Source organism: Hyla sarda, chromosome 5 (assembly GCF_029499605.1).
Source record: "Hyla sarda isolate aHylSar1 chromosome 5, aHylSar1.hap1, whole genome shotgun sequence".
In the NCBI taxonomy this organism is placed as follows: Eukaryota; Metazoa; Chordata; class Amphibia; order Anura; family Hylidae; genus Hyla; species Hyla sarda.
Genome location: NC_079193.1, coordinates 52,970,250 through 52,976,968, shown reverse-complemented (window position 1 = coordinate 52,976,968; position 6,719 = coordinate 52,970,250). Strand labels below are relative to the sequence as shown.

The 6,719-nt window shown below is 44.9% G+C and overlaps 1 long non-coding RNA gene across 1 annotated transcript; it reads right to left on the bottom strand.

Moving 5' to 3' along the window:
• Nucleotides 1-704: 704 nt before the first annotated feature.
• Nucleotides 705-3,253, bottom strand: LOC130272520 (uncharacterized). The gene is made up of 3 exons (XR_008843590.1): nt 3,089-3,253; nt 2,150-2,276; nt 705-956 (listed from the first exon to the last, which is right to left on the bottom strand). It is a non-coding gene; the product is annotated as an uncharacterized LOC130272520 (long non-coding RNA).
• Between the last annotated feature and the right edge of the window lie 3,466 nt (nt 3,254-6,719).

The window sequence follows — 6,719 nt, the reverse complement described above, 5'->3', positions numbered from 1 at the left end:
CAGTCCAGCAACAAAAACTGATACGGTTTAATAATGAGCCACCCGGAGTCACTATCTGACTCCTTCTGACTCATTGATATGCATGTGGTACGTCAGGGGTGCGGCGGGGATACGGCAGCAGATGGTTTTTAAATTCTCCCACTGGATCTGTATGGCTGCTGTATCCCAAAATCGTGGTGTGAATGCACTCTTAGGGTAGGGTCACATGTATTTTACGCTGAGGATCTGCCAATGACCAACCCTAGAATGTATCTCCTGCTGTGCCTGCATTGTCTGGTTGTGGCAGTAATGCGCCGCTACGAGCAGACACACAGGGACCTGCGCGCATACACAGTGTACTCCCATACATCACGGTCACTCCCCCTTTGTCCTTGAGCTAGGCCGAGAGCGGCCACGATGTCCGAGTACACTTTGCATGCGCATGGTTACTCGCAGGTCCCTGTGTGTCTGCTCGTAGTGACAGATTGGTGTTACGAGCAGACAACGGAGGCACAGCAGGAGGCACATTATAGGGTCAGTCATCGGTGGATCTGCAGCGTAAAATATACTGCAAATTTGTTACTTGTGACCCTACCATTAGTCTTCTTTGATTGTGGCAGACAGCGTCCATGATGCGCCTTTGTAACAGCAATGTATACCACATATTTTAATTATGTTGTAATCCCATGAACTTACTTAATTTACTGACTCTCAGTTTTGTTTATATATAATGCTTACTCAATTCAAGACTTGCACTTTATTCATCAATTAGTCTTAATACACATTTGACTGTTAAGAAAAAAAAGTGCCATTCTGCTAAACTTGAAGACCTCTCCACTAATTTTTTCCCAGAAGGGCAACTTATTAAATTCTTCAGTCTCGTTCACGTCTTCAACACGAAAGTTACATTGAAAAATCAATGGAAGGTTAAGGTTTGTTCTGCTCTTTGCCACTTCATTTTGCAACATGGCTAAAATCTAGAGGAAAACAAAAAGTGAATGGAACATCAAATACTATAAAGTTTTATCGAAGATGTAGACAAAGTGATAATGTGGTGTGGCAAAGTATCCTGAAGGATGAAGTCTGTACATTTATTGAGATATATATGTGAATTGGATTTTATTTGGTTGGTTTACTCCGAGCAGTCTGTTTACTCTTGTAGGGTTGTTCCTTGACACGAAAAGGTTCACAACACAATTATTTTTCCGTCATAGTGCATTTTACGGGAAAAATTAGTATAGCATGCAGGGCTGGGCTACTCTATCCTGCATTTTCAGAATCTGCGATGGAGGATCCTAGCACCTAAGTATGTAGTATTTTAATTTATATCCATGTGTTTAATGTGTTAGGAATAGGCTGAGGCAAACACTCGTGTATAGAGGGTTCGGAAGTTATCTGACAGCTAATATTAGTGTATAGGTACCTGAGGAATTACCCTCTTCCCAGAATTGTCTAGTAATGTATTTAAAAATTTACATTCTGAATTAGCAGATGCATTTATCCATCCACTTTATATTTAAAACCTGGTCACAGAATATAGGGTAGGCAGGGAAATGCTAACCCCGATTGGAAATAGCCCCTTTTATTTAAAGAGTACCTTTCACCAAACTTCTATTATATTGTTTCTTATATAATTATAAGACACTTTGCTATTTACTTGCTGTTAAAATTCTCAACGTTTATGAGGGAAATTTATCAAAACCTGTCCAGGGGAAAAGTTGACCAGTTGCCCATAGCAACCAATCAGATCGCTTCTTTCATTTTTAACAAGGCCTCAGCAAAATGAAAGAAGCTATCTGATTGGTTGCTATGGGAAACTGGTCAATTTTCCTTTGCACAGGTTTTGATAAATCTCCCCCTTTATGTTAAAAAAAACTGCTACTTGGTGTCTCTGTTCTGTTCCCTGCACAAGTCAAACAATTAGTTTGGTCTTCTCCCGGCCTGGCAGGAGACCAAACTCAGGAAGTGTGTGCAGGGCATGGTAAGGCTCAGATCTTGCAGGCTTCAGTGACGTTGCACCTGCTGAGGAGCTCATAAGCAAGGGGAAAGGTTTTATACACAGCTTTTTAAAGCTCGGAAAAAATGTTAAGGGCAGGAGGGGTGTTAGGAGTAGTTAGGAAATATAATCTGAGTTAGTTTAGAAAATACAGTATGGTTTGATGACAAGTACCTGTAAAAAGGCAAAACAAAACCTATAAAAAGGCTCTCAAAGGATACTTCTGGGTCAACCTCTTGGTGAGAGATCGCTGACACCTAGACATGTCTCTACAACACACTTGAATTGCTCAGTTGACAAACTACAAAAGAGAAGCAGAATGGTCAATTTGACAAAATCCCACCATCTAGGTTACTCTCACCAAGCTATTAGGAGGTGTTGGGAGCAGTGGTTATGTGAGGGCACACACACATACTAAACAGGCTCCAGACAGACCAGCAATAGAGAGGATCATTTGATAGACTGAAGAGCACAAGTGGCTTCCACCGTTTCCTTTTCCACCATCCAGACACAGGTGGTATCAGGGGCATAGCTACAGGGGTGCAGAGGTAGAAGTCGCATCAGGGCCCTGATGCCTAAGGGGGGCCCAAAGCACATCTGCCCCCTAAGAGACGAGTATTGTAACTGGCACATGGAGCCCTGTTGCATATGCTGCATCGGGGCCCAGAAGCTATAACTTACGTCTCTGGGTGGCACCATATTACACACAAATGTCTACCGTGTTTCTACGAAAATAAGACCGGGTCTTATATTAATTTTATTCACAAAAAACACACTAGGGCTTATTTACAGGGTAGGGCTATATATTTGTGGTATGTACATTGAACAACATGGCGGTTCCACGGTATTTAACAGTATTTAACGGTATTTACAGCTCCCCCATTATCATCATGTGATGGGCGCAGCTCTGCCCCCCAACGTGCCAGAGCACAACCCCAACCCACCCCCGCCGGCTTATCAGACCAGCGCTGCACCCCACATTGGGGGACTAATCGTATGTCACCCGCTAGCGCAGCTTCTCTCCCCCCCTGCCAAAATAATTATCAGCCACTGTGCTGTACTTTGTATTCCTGTGCCCAGGCTACAAATATTAAAAAACAAACTTTAACTTACCTCCATCCTCCATTCCCCCATTGCTAAGGAACCGGCCTCATGGTCCCTCTGCTGTTCTTGCTGCTTCCTGGTGTTGGGACGTCACAGAGCCTTCAGCCTATCACCGGCCGCAGCGATGTCCCGCCTCGGCCGATGATAGGCTGAGCCGACTGTCATGTAAGAAGCCGGCCTGCTTCTTACATCACAGTGGGCTCAGCCTATCATCGGCCTAGGTGGGACATCGCTGCGGTCGGTGATAGGCTGAAGGCTCTGTGACGTCCCAACACCAGGAAGCTGCAAGAACAGCGGAGGACAGCGAGGCTGGTTCCTTAGCAACGGGGGAACGGAGGATGAAGGTAAGTTAAAGTTTGTTTTTTAATATTTGCAGCCCGGGCATTGTCTAGGTCAGTGGTCTTCAACCTGCGTACCTCCAGATGTTGCAAACATTTGCAACATCTGGAGGTCCGCAGGTTGGAGACCACTGGTCTAGGTCTTATTTTCGGGGCAGGGCTTATATTGCAGCCCACCCCGATAATCCAGCTAGGGCTTATTTTCGGGGTAGGGTGTATTTTCGCGCAAACCATTTCCATTCACTTAGAAGAAGGAAATTTGTTGTCACTGCACCCGTTACATGCCCTATACTTATGATGGGACCAGCTTTGCCAACCTACATTTGTGCAGATCTTCAGCTCAGCTGCAACATCTGTGGGCAAATTTGTTAAATTCCAACAACTTCTTCATATAAATATATATTTTTTTATCCAACATTGTTATCCCCGTTTCTTCTTTTTCTATAGTTCTATAGTAGACAAGATAAGGCAGGAGCCTCGCACTACAGTGTTGTGATCCCATCTGGCTTTTTTCAGCGGATCTCTCGACCCGACGCCCACAGAGATTAGAGGAGCATATTAGTTCCCTGTTCAACCCTCTCACCTCTCTCTGCAACCATTTCCTGCTCAGACACAAAACTCATATGAAAGGCTTTCCTTGACTTTCATCAAATCTGGGTTGCAGGCCTATTTCGTAACATTAATTCTCTCCCTCGCTGACTGCCACATCAATTCAGTATTTTATAAACTATTTCAGGGATCCGATTTATCAGAGCTGACAGAGCTTCACACCGAAATAAACAGCGCTGCTTCAGCTCACTCAGTGCTTTCTATTTATCATTATTTAATTCAAGGGCCTAAAATTCTCTGACATTATTAATAGTAAGATGAATCGTTGGAAAACTGCAGAATCTGTGACCAACCAAGTTGAAATAATCCATTTTGGTAAAAATGTCTGCGTGGAATTGCATTCCCTGATGGGTGCACTCTCTGTCATTAGCTCCTCTGTATGCATGGGTGGTAAAGTACCGAAGCATTAAGTCCCCAATGAGTATAAATACTTCAATTGCAATTCCCCTTCCAACAGTTAACATACCAAGCAAAGGAGAGCGCAGGCGAAAAATATACCGCCGCTGTCAGAGGAATTTAAATGTGCTAATTTAAACCTTTTGTACATGATTAACTTTAAGTTGTCTGGGGTTGAAGTTTTGTGTTATGGAGACAAGAAAATCTATTAGTTCATTTCTAAGGGCAGTATTACTTGGCTGCATTAATGGAATATAATCAGCTGCCTAGAATGGATATGAACACATAATGACGCGCCCGCTGACCTCATTACTTTCATTCTTTTTATGTTGTGCATTGGGAAGCATTAGGAACTTCTACCTTGTGGATATTGCAACATGGGGGATATACATCTCGTTCTAGTACCTCTTGTCCAAAGTAGTATTAAAAATACTATACCAAAATGTAGCAGACAGGACAGAAGTATGCTACAGCTAGACCAGTGCTTCTCAATTATTTTCTGTCATGCCCCCCTAGGAAGAAGAAAACATTTTGCGCCCCCCGCGTGACTGTAAATAGTATCATTTGTCTATAAAATTGTTATAAGTACACCTCTGCATAACACTGTATCCTTATTAACGTATATGAGGCTCTGTACACTGACAACAAGCAGGGCTCTGTACACTGACAACAAGCGGGGCTCTGTACCCTGACAACAACCAGGGCTCTGTACACTGACAACAAGCAGGGCTCTGTACACTGACAACAAGCAGGGCTCTGTACACTGACAACAAGCAGGGCTCTGTACACTGACAACAAGCAGGGCTCTGTACACTGACAACAAGCAGGGCTCTGTACACTGACAACAAGCAGGGCTCTGTACACTGACAACAAGCAGGGCTCTTTACATGGAGGACAAGCAGGGATCTGTACCTGAGGATAAGCAGGGCCTGTACGAGCGAGAGCAGGGCGGCGGGCGCACTGCTCGGTGGCACAGTGAACTCTGACATGGTGGGCTGCTGCACTTAGACGTGAGTTCATGTCACCCCGGTGACGTGACCTCACGTCTGAACGTAGCTGCGCGCCACGCCGGAGTTCAAAGCGCCTCTCCCAGGCAGCCACACTGATAACCCAGGGCCGTAAGTAAGATCCAGCCGTAGAGTTGCTAGGCAACCGACGCTGTGTGGGACGCCGCTTGCGAGTGAGTCGGATAATCCTATCTAGACATCCAATATGAGAGTATTTGCCAAGGTCAAAAGTGCCCCCCTTTACGGAGCCTCACTATTTGAGAAGCACTGAGCTAGACTAATAAAACCAAGAATTTGATTGGTTGGCACAGAACACTCATTTTATTCAGTTGTTCTATTATAAAATACTGCGGCAGTAGAGGAGAGATAGGACGGCACCACTCAGCAGCAAAAATACAATAATGCAGTCACGTATGGGGAGAGCAAAACCGGAGTACAGGGATGCAAGATGCATGAAAGAAAGACATCCAAATAGAAACTGCAGTAAGGAAATGCACATCTGCACTCACCTGTTTAAAAAGTAACTTTTATTTCATCATCTTCATAAAACAGAAAGCCGACCTAGGTGGGATCGGGAAGCAAAAAGCTCAAAAGCCGGAGTTGTGCGGGTGAGCGGCAGCAAGCTGGTTTTGCCAGTATTCTGCTTCCTCTGGCATCCTGGAGGCGAGAGCAAGCGGAATACCTGCAAAACTAGCTTGTTTTCGCCCACCCGCAAAGCTCCGGCAGTTGCGCTTTTTGTTTCCCAATCCCATCAAGGCCGGCTTTCTGTTTTATGAAGATGATGAAATAAAAGTTACTTTTCATATGCTGTGCCATCCGCCCTGGGTTCCTCCTAATGGAAGACAATGCTAGACCTCATGTGGCTGGAGTGTGTCAGCAGTTCCTACAAGAGGAAGGCATTAATGCTATGGACTGGCCCGTCTGTTCCCCAGACCTGAGTCCGATTGAGAACATCTGGGACATCATGTCTCGCTCCATCCACCAACGCCACGTTACACCACTAACTGTTTGGGAGTTGGCGGATGCTTTAGTCCAGGTCTGGGAGGACATCCCTGAGGAGACCATTCGCCACCTCATCAGGAGCATGCCCAAGCGTTGTAGGGAGGTCATACGGGCATGTGGAGGCCACACACACTACTGAAAGAATCAGCAGCTGCAAAGCAGGGAAAGGGTTACATTAAGCACTGATTTTTATGGCATTGTAACAGATTAGATCTGTAGACTCCGCAGGCAAAAAATGGCAAACAGCAGTTAAAGACAGGGATTGAAAATTAAAGTTTAAATAGGGCT